Below are 14,833 nucleotides of genomic sequence, written 5' to 3' on the forward strand. Positions count from 1 at the left end.
ATTGAGTGGGTTCAGGTTGTTTTGACTGTAATTTAGAAGAATGAGGGGATCTCATGGAAGCCCATAAAATTCTAACAGGTTGGAAGCAAGAAGAATGTTCCTGATTTTGTGTATGTGTGGAGGGGGCAGGGGGTGTTCAGAACTGGGGTTATAATTCAAGCATGAAGGGTAAACATTTTAGGACTGAGATGAGCCTGATGATCAAACATGATCACGTTGAATGGTGGAGCAGGCTCAAGAGGTTGATTTGACCTCCTTTATGTTCACTGGCATTACCGTCATTGAATCCCCCACTCTCAATATCCTGAGGGTTACCATTGACCAGAAACTGAATATAAGAGCTTATCAGAGACTTGCAATTCTGCTGCAAGAAACTTGCCTTGTCTCTCTATTGCCTTTCCAGTCTCCACAAATCATGTATGAGAGAGTGCTCCCTCCTAAACTTCATGTGTGCAGTGCCAACAATGAAGCAGCTTGATACTATTCAGGACAAAAGTCTTTCCTGATGAAGGGCTTATACCCAAAACATCTCCTGCTTCTCAGATGCTGCCTGACCTGCATGCTTTTCCAGCACCACACTTTTCAACTCTTGACTCTCCAGCATCTGCAGTCCTCACTCTCGACCATTAAGGACAGGCAGCCCTTTGAGTCGGCACACCATCCTTTACCTTCAACACTCACTGCTTTCATCAGTGATCTAGAATGGCGAGAGCACCTGTCATCCCATGACCCCTACCACTTAGACGAGTAGCAGATACATGAAATTGCTATCAACTGAAAGTTGCCGTCCAAGCCATCCTCCTCACTATCCTGAGTTGGAACCATATTGCTGATCCTTCATTGTCTCTGGATGGAAATTCTGGAACTCTTCCGAATAGGTCTGTTGCTTGAGTTTGACTTATTGTCACATATTGAGATACAGTGGAAAGTGTTGTTTTGCGTGCTACGTGGGCAGATCATACCAAAATGCATCAGGGTGGCAAAAAAGTGTGAAGTGCAATGTTACAGCTGTAGGGAAGGATCACAGAGAAATATCAGAATTGACATATGAGAAGTCCGTTCATAAGTCTGATAACAGTGGGGGAACAGTTCTTGAAACTGTACGTACATGTATTCAAACTTTTATATCTTCTGTCCAATGGGAGAGAGTGTAGGAGAGTATAACGGTTTAGTGTCCTCTGTATCAGCCGAGTTAAATAACTTGGAGGAAGTGAGGACTGCAGATCAGAGTTGAGACTGTGGTGCTGGGAAAACAGCATGTCGGGCAGGAGGATCAATATTTTGGGCATAAGCCCTTCATCAGGAATGTGGCTCGGGACTGAGAGATAAAAGGTAGGTGGGTGGGATTGGGGGGGCGGGGGTAGCTGAGAAAACAATAGGTGGGTGAAAGGTGGCCGAATTGGAAGCTTGGGACTGGGATAATGTGGGAGGAGGTAAAATGAAGCTGTTGAAATCCACATTTATCCCATGTGGTTGCAGGCTCCAAAGGCGGAATATGAGGCGTTCTTCCTCCAGGCGTCAGGTGGTAACAGTTTGGTGGTGGAGGCAGCCCTGGACCTGCATGTCCTTGATGGATTGAGAGGGGGAGTTGAAGTATTCAGCCACAGGGCAGTGGGGTTGATGGGTGCGGGTGTCCCAGAGATGTTCTCTGAAACAATCTGCAAGAAGGCATCCTGCCTCCCCAAGGTAGAGGAGACCATGTTGGATGCAACGGATACAGTAGATTACGTTGGTAGGGGTACAGGTAAATGTTGGACGGAGGTGAGGGGAGTGGTGTAGGCACAGGTTTTGCACTTCCTGCGGTGGCAGGGAAAGGTGCCAGGAGTGGGGTGTGGGCTGGTGGTGGGCGTGGACTTGACAAGAGAGTCTCTGAGGGAATGGTCTCTCCGGAACGCTGATAGAGGTGGGGTGGGAAGTATATCTTTGGTGGTGGGGTCCGCTTGGAGGTGGCAGAGGATGATGCAACGTATGCAGAGGTTAGTGGGGTGGAAGGTGAGGACCGGGTGAGGGGCTGGAGTTCTGTACTTGTTGCGTTGGGGAGGGGTGGGATTCAAGGGTGGTGGTGTGTGAGGTAGAGGAGATGCGCTGGAGGGCATTGTCAACCACATGGGAAGGGAAGGCGAGATCTTGGAAGAAAGAGGCTATCTGGGGCTTTGAGGTGGAATTGGTCATCCTGGGAACAGATGCAGCAGAGAAATTGGGAGTAAGGGATGGCATTTTTGCAGGTGGTAGGGTGGGAGGAGTGGGCTTGTAATAGGTGTCTGTGGTCATTTGGTTGCCAGAGATGGTAATGGAGAGGTTCAGGAAAGAGAGGGAGGTGTACAAGATGGTCCAGGTGAATTTGAGGTCAGGGTGGAAGGTGTAGGTAAAGTTGATGAACTGTTCAACCTCCTCATGGGAGCACGAGGTGGCACTGATACAGTTATCGATGTAGCAGAGGAACAGGTGGGGTTGGTGCTGGTGTAACTGTGGAAGGTGGACTGTTCCATTTACCCAACAGACAGGCATAGCTGGGTCCCATGCGGGTGCCCATAGCCACCCCTTTGATTAAAAAAAAGTTAAATAACTTGCCAGATCACTGGTCTCAGCAGGTTTTAGTTGAAGATTGTCCTAACATTACAGCTCCCACTTCCCCAACTACTTATGCCAATGGCCCATAAAATGGAATTCATTTCTCCCACCACCAGTCTTTGAACCACATTAACTTTTGAATCATATTTACCCTATGCTGATGTGCTGGTGGCTTGGGTAATAATCCAGAAATTATTGCCTTTGACGTTCTGCTTTTTAATTCAATCTCTAGTTTTCACAGCCTTCAGCAGAACCCCTCTCCTAGTACAAAAGCATTGGTACCTACGTGTACTACAATCGCTGGATATTACCTTCCTACTGCATGTTCACTCCATGCCAGAACAGATGTCTGGAACCCTGGTATTAGGCAAGCAACATAGACTTTGGGTCTCTCCACACTGTCTATACTGTCCCCCTCATACCTCTATATCCGTTTTAACTCAACCCTTTTAATTTTCTCCTGTTCAATAGACGGTCTCCTCATCCATAGTCCAGCCCTTGCTGAAGATTCATACAAGCTGCAAGAATCTAGTACTGGAGACTTCTACCTTCATTTTCTTCCTACCTGCTTCACTTTCAATCACAATCTCCTGTCCATGCCAAATCAGAGGAACTTCTTCTAAAGTGTATGACTGCCTGTTGATACGAATTGTTTAGGTAACCTCTTCCCTCACTGATATGTTGTATGCATGCAACGCATTCTCCAGCCTAATGCTTCTACAAGACTATAAGATATAGGAGTAGAATTAGGCCATTAGCCCCATCGGGTCTGTTCTGACATTTGATCGTGGCTATGTTTCTGACCCCATTCTTCTGCCTTCTCCCAGTAACCCTTGAGGGGTTCCATATTCTTCAATACTCTTAGCTAACAAAAGTCGACAAATCCAAGAGGTCTCTTCATACTACCTCATGTCATTCAGGTGTTTTTTTTAGCTCTATATCTGATTTTTGGATATATCTCCTAGGTTTATCGGATTTGTTGATTCTCTTTTATGTTTCTTTTGAGTTGCAATAGGTATAAGCAGAAGAGGTTTTATTGATGTAAATGGCATCATGTGTTTTAGCACCTGAATGACACTAATAATGTAAAGAATTAAATTATTGAAGTCCTATGGTGTAGAAACAGGCCACTCAGCCCATAACCAACTCTCTGAAGAGCATCCCACCCTATAACACTGCATTTCCCATGGCTAATCCTTCCAAACTACACATCCCTGGATATTATGGGCAATTTACAGTAACATGAACCTAACCTGCATGTCTTTGAGCAGTGAAAGGAAACCAGAGCATCCATGCAGACACTGGGAGAATGTGCAAACTCCACAAAGGCAATTGCCCGAGGGTAGAATCGAACCTGGGTCCCTGACCCTGCCAGGCAGCAATGCTGACCACTGAGCCACCGTGCTGCTTCATTAGCAGAGTATAGTTTGAATGCTTTGGATGGTGGCCTTCAAACATTAGTGGTGAAAAGAATTATGTGCGACAAGTGTAAGGATCTGAGGGATGACGTGCATTTGAGTTATGCATTTAATGATCAGAAACAACACATTACACATTACATCTGCCATCCTGTAGACTGAACAATTCTACTCTGTGGAAATCATGTTGTTTAACCTGGCCAGCCGATTACAACTGCGCCTGAAAACAAAGAAACCACCATGTTAAATTGCCTTTGCATGCTAAATTTCCACTGTAATAAATTTGATGAAAATTGAAAACACTAATTCACATTTTGTTATTCTGGAAGACAGCTTGCTTGGAAATCATAGATTCAGGTTTTGCATTCAGTTAAATCTGTTACTGGAGAGAGCTTTGGCCGTGGGTAGTATATATCCACTTCTGAATAAGACAGTTGTCCATTCAATATCCACCTGAGAGTTCCAAAAGTTGGAATCTAATCAAGTCTGATTGCTGACTCAGTAACAGCATTCCTGCCTCTGAGTAGTGAGTTTGGTGTGGCCCCCGAGTCTAGAGTGTGCGAATTCTGAACACTGCATTGATGTCCAAGGAGTATATTAGAGCCCAGTGTATGTTGGTGTTCTTCATTTCTTCAATCATAAAGAAGGACATGCAATTTTACAGTACCTTTTACAATTCAGGATGTCTCAAATGACTCCACAACTGATTAATTTTGAAGAGCAATTGCAACACTTGGACAGCCAATTTGTGCTCAGCAAGTTCCCAACACATAGTGATAAAAACCAGGTCATCAGCAATGATGTTGTACTGAAGAATAAATAGTGGTCAGGAAAGTGGGGAGAATTCTCAGTAGTGGTTTTGGATATTTTAGCTCTGCCTGAGAATGCAAGCAAAATCTTTGTGTAATATCATTTTAATAGAACACAGTCATCTTCAACACCTGTTTGGGAGAGGTCACAGCATAGAAATTGTAAATTGAAATCTGTAAATTGAAAGAAGCAAAAATGGCCTTTACTAGAGTGTTATGCTCCTCTTGTCAGATGTGGGAGTTTAGGAAGAGTTTACAGGTTACTGAGGATTATATCTGCAATGAATGCCAATGGTTACAAACCCTATCAGATCGAATGGATCGGTAGGAGAGACAGTTAGAAGCAGTGAGGAATTTACAAGAGCAAGGGGGTGTGATGGATGGCAGTTATAGGAAGGGGGAAAAGTCGCAGATACAGTCACATAGATGGGTAAGAGAGCTAGGCAGTTGGTGCAGGTGTCTTCTGTGGCTATCCCCATTTCAAACAAGTATGCTGTTTTGGAAAATGTAGGGGGTGATGGATTCTCAGGGGAGCGGAGCATGAACAGCCAAGTTTCTGGTATTGAGACTGACTCGAGGGGTATGTTGGGTTCCAAGAGATCGATTGTGTTAGGGGACAGATGTTTCTGTGGCCAGCAGCGAAAAATCAGAATGGTGTGTTATTTCCCTGGTGCCTGGATCAAAGTTGCCTAAGAGAGGGTGCAGAATGCTCTCAAGAGGGAGAGGGGTCAGCAGGAGGTCACTGTACACATTGGAACCAACGACATAGAAAGGGAAAAGGTTGAGATTCTGAAGGGAGATTACAGAGAGTTAGGCAGGAACTTAAAAAGGTCCTTGAGAGTAGTAATATCTGGATTACTCCTGGTGCAACGAGCTTGCAAGGGTAGCATAGGAGGATAGAGCAGATGAATGCATGGCTGAAGAGCTGGTGTATGGGAGAAGGATTCACATTTTTGGATCATTGGAAGCTCTTTAGGGATAGAAGTGACCTGTACAAGAAGGATGGATTGCACCTAAGTTGGAAGGGGACTAATATACTGGCAGGGAAATTTGTTAGAGTTGCTCAGGAGGATTTAAACTAGTAAGGTGGGGGGTGGGACCCAGGGAGATAGTGAGGAAACAGATCAATCTGAGACCGGTACAGTTGAAAACAAAGGCGAGTCAAACAGTCAGGGACAAAGCAGAGAACGAGGTAGGATTGATAAAATAAACTGCATTTATTTCAATGCAAGGGGCCTAACAGGGAAGGCAGATTAACTCGGGGCATGGTTAGGAATATGGGACTAGGATATCATAGCAATTACAGAAACCTGGCTCAGGGATGGACGGGACTGGCAGCTGAATGTTCCAGGATACAAATGGTACAGGAAGGACAAAAAGGGAGCCGAGAGAGAAGGGGGCGTGGCATTTTTTATAAGAGATAGCAATACAGCTGTGCTGAAGGAGGATATTCCCAGAAATACATCTAGGGAATTATTTAGGTGGAACTGAGAAATAAGAAAGGGATGATCACCTTATTGGTTTGTACTATAGACCCCTCAATAGTCATTGGGAAATTGAGAAACAAATTTTTAAGGAGATCTCCATTATCTGTAAGAATAATATGGTGGTTATGGTAGGGGATTTTAACTTTGCAAACATAGACTGGGACTGCCATAGTGTTAAGGGTTTAGATGGAGAGGAATTTATTAAGTGAATGCAAGAAAATTTTCTGATTCAGTATGTGGATGTTCGATTTTCCTGCTCCTCGGATGCTGCCTGAACTGCTGTGCTTTTCCAGCATCACTCTACTCCTACTAGAGAAGGTGACCTACTCTTGGGAAATAAGGCAGGGCAGGTGACTGAGGTGTCAGTGGGAGAGCACTTTGGAACCAGAGAAGAGTATAAAGATTAGATTACTTACGGTGTGGAAGCAGGCCCTTCGGCCTAACAAGTCTACAATGACCCTCCGAAGAGCAACCCACTCAGACCCATTCCCTACATTTACCCCTTCACCTAACGCTACAGGCAATTTAGCATGGCCAATTCACCTAAGCTGCACATCTTTAGACTGTGGGAGGAGACCGGAGCACCCAGAGAAAACCCACGCAGACACGGGGAGAATGTGCAAACTCCACACAGACAGTTGCCCGAGGTGGGATTTGAACCCAGGTCTCTAGCGCTGCGACGCAGCAGTGTTAACCACTGTGCCGCCCCCAAAAAAATTAGATTCCCTGCAGGCCCTTCGACCCAACCAGTCCACACCAACCCTCCAAAGACTAACCCACCTAGACCCATTTCCCTCTGACTAATGACTATAAAGGAGTATACTACACAGAGAAATCAGGAGGGCAAAAAGGGTACATGAAGTAGCTTTGGCAAATAGAGTTAAGGAGAATCCAAATTCCAGGCTCAGGTGACTGTCTTAGAGTTCTGAGAGAGGTGGCTGAGGAAATAGCGGAGGCATTGGTTGAGATCTTTCAAGAGTCACTGGCGTCAGGAAAGGTCCCGGATGATTGGAAGATGGCTGTTGTAAGCCCCTTGTTCAAGAAAGGATCAAGACAAAAGATGGAAAATTATAGGCCAATTAGCTTAACCTCGGTTGTTGGTAAAATTCTAGAATCCATCATTAAGGATGAGGTTTCTAAATTCTTAGAAGAGCAAAGTCTGATTAGAGCAAGTCAACATGGTTTTAGTAAGGGGAGGTCGTGCCTGACAAACCTGTTGGAATTATTTGAAGAGGTGACAGATAGGTTAGACCAGTGAAACCCAGTGGATGTGGTCTATCTAGACTTTCAAAAGGCCTTTGATAAGGTGCCACACAGGAGGCTGCTGAGCAAGGTGAGGGCCCATGGTGTTCGAGGTGAGCTGCTGGGATGGATTGAGGATTGGCTGTCTAACAGAAGGCAGAGAGTTGAGATAAAAGGTTCTTTTTCGGAATGGCAGCCGGTGACGAGCGGTGTCCAGCAGGGTTCAGTGTTGGGGCCACGGCTATTTGCATTATATATTAATGATTTGGATGAGGGGACTGGGGGCATTCTAGCGAAGTTTGCAGATGATACGAAGTTAGGTGGACAGGCAGGTAGTACTGAGGAAGTGGGAGGCTACAGAAGGATCTAGACAGTTTGGGAGAGTGGTCCAGGAAATGACTGATGGAATTCAACGTGAGCAAATGCGAGGTCTTGCACTTTGGAAAAAAGAATAAAAGCATAGACTACTTTCTAAATGGTGAGAAAATTCGTAAAGCCAAAGTACAAAGGGATCTGGGAGTGCTAGTCGAGGATTCTCTAAAGGTAAACATGCAGGTTGAGTCCGTGATTAAGAAAGCGAATGCAATGTTGTCACTTATCTCAAGAGGATTGGAATATAAAAGCAGAGATGTGCTACTGAGACTTTATAAAGCTCTGGTTAGGCCCCATTTGGAGTACTGTATCCAGTTTTGGTCCCCACACCTCAGGAAGGACATACTGGCACTGGAACGTGTCCAGCGGAGATTCATACGGATGATCCCTGGAATGGTAGGTCTTACATATGAGGAACGGCTGAGGATCCTGGGATTGTATTCATTGCAGTTTAGAAGATTAAGGGGAGACTTAATAGAGACGTACAAGATAATACATGGCTTGGAAAGGGTGGACGCTAGGAAATTGTTTCCATTAGGCAAGGAAACTCGGACCCATGGACACAGCCTTAGAATTAGAGGGAGTAAATTCAGAACAGAAATGTGGAGACATTTCTTCAGCCAGAGAGTGGTGGGCCTGTGGAATTCATTGCCACGGAGTGCAGTGGAGGCCGGGACGCTAAATGTCTTCAAGGCAGAGATTGATAGATTCTTGTTGTCTCGAGGAATTAAGGGCTATGGGGAGAACGCTGCTAAGTGGAGTTGAAATGCCCATCAGCCATGATTGAATGGCGGAGTGGACTCGATGGGCCGAATGGCCTTACTTCCACTCCTATGTCTTATGGTCTTATGGTTTTTACAAATACATTAAGGACAAAAGGGTAACTAGGGAGAGAATTCGGCCCCTCAAAGATCAGCAAGGCAGCCTTTGTGTGGAGCCGCAGGAGATGGGAGAGATACTAAACGAGTATTCTGCATCAGTATTTACTGTGAAAAAGGACATGGAAGATACAGAACGTAGGGAAATAGATAGGACATCTTGAACAATGTTGATATTACAGAGGAGAGAGTGCTGGATGGCTTGAAGTGCATAACAATGGATACGTCCCCAGGACCTGATAAGGTGTACCCTAGAACTCTGGGAGGTTAGAGAGGTGATTGCAGGACCTCTTACTGAGATATTATTATCATCGTTAGTCACAGGTGAGGTGTCAGAAGACTGGAGGTTGACTAAAGTGGTGCCACTGTTTAAGAAAAGTGGTAAGGACAAGCCAGGGAACTGTAGACCAGTGAGCCTGATGTCAGTGGTGGGCAAGTTGTTGGAGGGAATCCTGAGGGACAGGATGTACATTTATTTGGAAAGGCAAGGACTGATTAGGGATAGTCAACATGGTTTTGTGTGTGGGAAATCATGTCTCACAAACTTGATTGAGTTTTTTTGAAGAAGTAACAAAGAGAATTAATGAGGGAAGAGCGCTAAATGTGATCTATATGGACTTCAGTAAGGCGACAAGGTTCCCCATGGGACACTTATAATTAAATCTCATGGAATACAGGAAGAACTAGCCATTTGGATACAGTTTGCTGGCTCAAAGGTAGAAGACAGAGCATGGTAGTGAAGGGTTGTTTTTCAAACTGGAGGCCTGTGACCAGTGGAGTGCCCCAAGGATTGGTAGTGGGTCCACTACATTTCATCGAGTAAAAAATGAGGTCTGCAGATGCTGGAGATCACAGCTGCAAATGTGTTGCTGGTCAAAGCACAGCAGGCCAGGCAGCATCTCAGGAATAGAGAATTCGACGTTTCGAGCATAAGCCCTTCATCAGGAAATTTCATCATTTATATAAATGATTTGGATGCGAGCATAAGAGGTATAGTTAGCAAATTTGCAGATGACACCAAAAATTGGAGGTGTAGTGGACAGCGAAGAAGGTTACCTCAGATTACAATGGGACTTGATCAGATGGGCCAGTGTGCTGAGAAGTGACAGATGGAATTTAATTTAGATAAATGCGAGGTGCTGCATTTTGGAAAAGCAAATCTGAGCAGGACTTATACACTTAATGGTAAGGTCCTAGGGACTGTTGCTGAACAAAGAGACCTTGGAATGCAGGTTCATAGCTCCTTGAAAGTGGAGTCGCAGGTAGATAGGTTAGTGAAGATAGTGGTATGCTTTCCTTTATTGGTCAGAGTATTTAAGTACAGGAGTTGGGAGGTAATGTCTGGTCCAGATCCTGTTGTAATCTGAGGTAACCCTCTTCACTGTCCACTACACCTCCAATTTTGCTGCCATCTGCAAACTTACTAACTGTACCTCTTATGCTTGCATTCAAATCATTTATGAAAATGACAAAAAGTAGAGGGCACAGCACCGATCCTTGTGGCACTCTACTGGTCACAGGCCTCCAGTCTGAAAAACAACCCTCCACCACCACCCTTTGTCTTCTATAATTGAGCCAGTTCTGTATCCAAATGGCTAGTTTTCCCTGTATTCCATGAGATCTAACCTTGCTAATCAGTCTCCCATGGGGAACCTTATCGAACGCCTCACTGAAGTCCATATAGATCACATCTACTACTGTGCCCTCATCAATCTTCTTTGTTACTTCTTCAAAAAGCTCAATCAAGTTTGTGAGACATGATTTCCCACGCACAAAGCCATGTTGACTATTTGATCTATAGGGAGAGGTTGAATAGGCTGGAGCTGTTTTTCCTGGAACATTGAAGGCTGAGGGGTGCCCTTACAGAGGTTTATAAAATCATTAGGAACATGGATAGGATAAATAGACCAAGTCTCTTCCCTGGGATTGGGGAGTCCAGAGCTAGAGAGCATAGGTTTAGGGTGAGAGGGGAAAGATATCAAAGAGACTTAAGGGGCAAGTTTTTCATGCAGAAGGTGGTATGTGTATGGAATGAGCTGCCAGAGGAAGTGGTGAAGACTAGTACAATTGCAACATTTGAAAGGCATCTGGATGGGTATATGAAAAGAAAGAGTTTGGAGGGATATGGGCTGGGTGCTGGCAGGTGGGACTAGATTGGGTTGGGATATCTGGTTGGCATGGACGAATTGGACCAAAGTATCTGTTTCCATGCTGTACATCTCTATGATTCTATTGGAGCACTCACTCCATTCTGCATTGAAACATCAACCTAGGTTTTGTATTTAAGTCTTGGATGGGGTTTCAGCCTATGATCTCCTGATTCAGAGGCATGAATTTTGCTTAGCAACAGCTGGGTTGCTAACAACAACTGTATATAGGTGTGACTCTTTAGTTTTGGTTGCAGGCAACTAAGGTGAAGCTAACTGAAGAAACCATGAAGTTCAATTGCTTTCTCCTAGTTGGTGGCTCAAAAATTGTCAGATGAAACTTAAGGGGGAAAACTCCTCTGAGGTCAAGCACAATAGGCAGATGAATGGATAGGTCCTCCCAGATCTTCAGTCATTATTGTTCACAGCAAGTTGTTCAATGACATATTTCATCACAAGAGTATTTATATAATCAATATTCTAGTCTGCTAAAGTAGAAAAAACTCTCTTCATACCATAACTGCTGACTGATCTGTAAACACAGGCTCAAGATTCTTTGGCATCTTAGACAATATTTCTTCCCGAGCATCACTGTCAAAGTAGATCATTTCATTTGCGGGACTATGCTGCTGCATTTTTCTACGTACAAGTAGCCAACAGCTCATAAATGATCTTGAGGTGCTTTTGGGTGTAAAGTGCCACAGATGAATGCAAGATTTTTTCTCTTTGAGTGAGCCGATGAATGGAAGTTAATAATTTAATCATTGGCTTTTGTCGTGTGGACAGAGCTCGATAATTTTTGGTGCGAGTCAGAAGTGTTGTGCATTAAGTCACTTTTATTTCAAGTTGTTTTATATTGGCATGAAGGACTTACGTGTATTGTTTTCAATGTTATGCTTTCTCTCAAATTTTTTTTATGTAACAAATATGGAACTTTTGAAAAAACTGTAGAGTTCAAACTTTCATCTTGGTTTGCAAAGAGAAAAGTAGAGTATTGTACATCACTGGGGTATGACAGTGTTGTGGTTATTATGGAGTTTTTAAAATCTGTAAATAAATTTTGAACCATATCTGTTCACAATATGTGCTAAGGATTACGGTGAAGGAACTATATGAAATTCCTCCCAAATTTGCAAATGATACATAGTTGGTTGAGGGTGTGAAATGTAAGGAGGATGCAGCAATCAGTGTGATTTGGACAAGGTGAGCAAGTGGGCAAATGCTGTAGAGTCTTGAAAAGATCATAAGGTCATAAGACCATGAGAGATGGGAAGTAGGCCATCAATCCCTCAAGCCTGATCCATCTCGATCTGCTGCCATTCAACAGGATCATGGCTGATCCAACTATGATGGTGATCATGGCTCATGTCCACTTTCTTGTCTTGATTCCCTACCACCTTGGTAGCAAAATCAGAATTGTTATCCGAATGGCAACAGATCAAGAAAGAGGAAGGTGCAGTGAGACCTGGGTGTCTTTATTCCTGATGAAGGGCTTTTGCTCGAAGTCAGTTTTCTTGCTTCTTGGATGCTGCCTGACCTGCTGTGTTTTTCCAGCACCACACTAATCTAAACTCTGGTTTCCAGCATCTGCAGTCCTTGTTTTTACCTGAGTGTCTTTGTCTACCAATCGCTGAAAGCACGCAGATGCAACACGTGTGTGAAAATGGCCTTTCTAGCAAGAGGATTTGAGTACAGGAGCAGAAATGTCTTGCTACAATTGTAGAGCACTTTCATGAGGCTGCAGCTGGAGTAATATGTGCACTTCTGATCATCTTATCTGAGGTAGGGCTATTCTGGTTATGAAGGGAGTGCAACAAATATTTACCGAACTGACTGTGAAGAGAGACTGGATCAGTTAGGACTGTATTCACGAGTTTAGAAGAATGTCGGGGGTTGGGGGAGTAGTGGCGTTGTTTAAACCTAAAAAACAGGACGAGAAAGGATAAAGGCAGGAAGGATGTTCCCAATAGCAGGAATTCCAAACCAGGGCTCACAGTCTAAGGATATGGGGGAGGCCATTTAGGACTGAGATAAGGAGATTGATGAGCCTGTGGTATTCTCTGCCACAGAAAGCAGTTGAGGCCAAAATATTGTATGTCTTAAAGGAGATCGATATAGTTCTTGGGACTAAAGGGATCAATGGAGAAAGAGGGAACAGGCTACTATTTTAGATGGAGCAGCAGGCTCAAAGATCCAAATAGCCTCCTCCTGCTCCCTTGTTCTATGCTTCTATAAAAATATGCTGGAGTGTCATAAAAGCTTAACAGGTTAATTAACATCCACAGAGGAAGGAAACCTGTCATTCTTAACCAGACAACTCTGTTGTTGAATAATGTCACAGGATAATTCGCATTAATTTCAGTCAGTGACCAAAGTCCTTGTTAATAAAGTGACCTAAAGACAGTAGCTCTAACAGAACAGCAGTCCCCAAGTGTCTAGCAATAGGTGCTTGGTGTGACTTTGGGTGCATTGAGGGAGTAATAAGATGGAGGTGTAGGGAATGTTTTGTAGAAATAAGAGAGGCCATTTGATTTGATTTGCTTTATTATTGTCATATGTACCTAGGTACAGTGAAAAGGTTTGTTGTGCATACAGATCGTACCATACAAAATCCATAATGTGATTGATTTCCTTGCCCTGTTCAATGTTACCGCTGCAGAGAAAGTGCACAAAAGATAAGGTCAACACCGCCTCGGAACACTTCAACCCCAGGGCATCAATGTGGACTTCAACAGTTTCCTCATCTCCCCTTCCCCCACCTCACTCTAGTTCCAAACTTCCAGCTCAGCACTGTCCCCATGACTTGTCCGGACTTGTCCTACCTGCCTATCTCCTTTTCCACCTATCCACTCCACCCTCTCCTCCCTGACCTATCATCTTCATACACTCCCCCACTCACCTATTGTACTCAATGCTACTTTCTCCCCACCCCCACCTTCCTCTAGCTTATCTCTCCAACGCTTCAAGCTCACTGCCTTTATTCCTGATGAAGGGCTTTTGCCCGAAACGTCGATTTCGCTGCTCCTTGGATGCTGCCTAAACTGCTGTGCTCTTCCAGCACCACTGATCCAGAATTAGACTTAACCCCTCAAGTCTCTCCCATTATTCAATGAGATAACAATTGATCTGCAAAGTACCTCCTGCCATTACCCCAATTCCCAACAATAGCTGATAGAAATAACTCCTTTTTAAAAGATGTTCGACAAGGTTCCCTATGGGAGACTGGTTAGCAAGGTTAGATCTCATGGAATGCAACGAGAACTAGCCATTTGGATACAGAACTGGCTCAAAGGTAGAGGACAGAGGGTGGTGGTGGAGGGTTGTTTTTCAGACTGGAGGCCTGTGACCAGTGGAATGCCACAAAGATCGGTGCTGGGTCCACTACTTTCGTCATTTATATAAATGATTTGGATGTGAGCATAAGGAGTATAATAGTAGGTTTGCAGTCAAAATTGGACAGCGAAAATGGGATTACAATGGGATCTTGATCAGTTGGGCCAATGGGCTGAGAAGTGGCAGATGGAGTTTAATGCAGATAAATGTGAGGTGCGGCATTTTGGGAAAGCAAATTTTAACAGGACTTATACACTTAATGGTCAGGTCCTAGGGAGTGTTACTGAACAAAGAGATCTTGGAATGCAGGTTCATAGTTCCTTAAAAGTGAAGTCCCATTTAGATAGGATAATGAAAAAGGCATTTGGTATGCTTTCCTTTATTGGTCAGAGTATTGAGTACAGGAGTTGGTAGATCATGTTGCAGCTATTCAGGACATTGGTTAGGTGACATTTGGAATATTGCATGCAGTTCTTGTCTCCTTCCTATCAGAAGGATGTTGTGAAACTTGAGAGGGTTCAGAAAAGATTCACAAGGATCTTGCCAGGGTTGAAGGATTTGAGCTGTAGGGAGTGG

The sequence above is a fragment of the Hemiscyllium ocellatum genome, chromosome 1 (genome assembly GCF_020745735.1).
Source record: "Hemiscyllium ocellatum isolate sHemOce1 chromosome 1, sHemOce1.pat.X.cur, whole genome shotgun sequence".
NCBI classification, from domain to species: Eukaryota; Metazoa; Chordata; class Chondrichthyes; order Orectolobiformes; family Hemiscylliidae; genus Hemiscyllium; species Hemiscyllium ocellatum.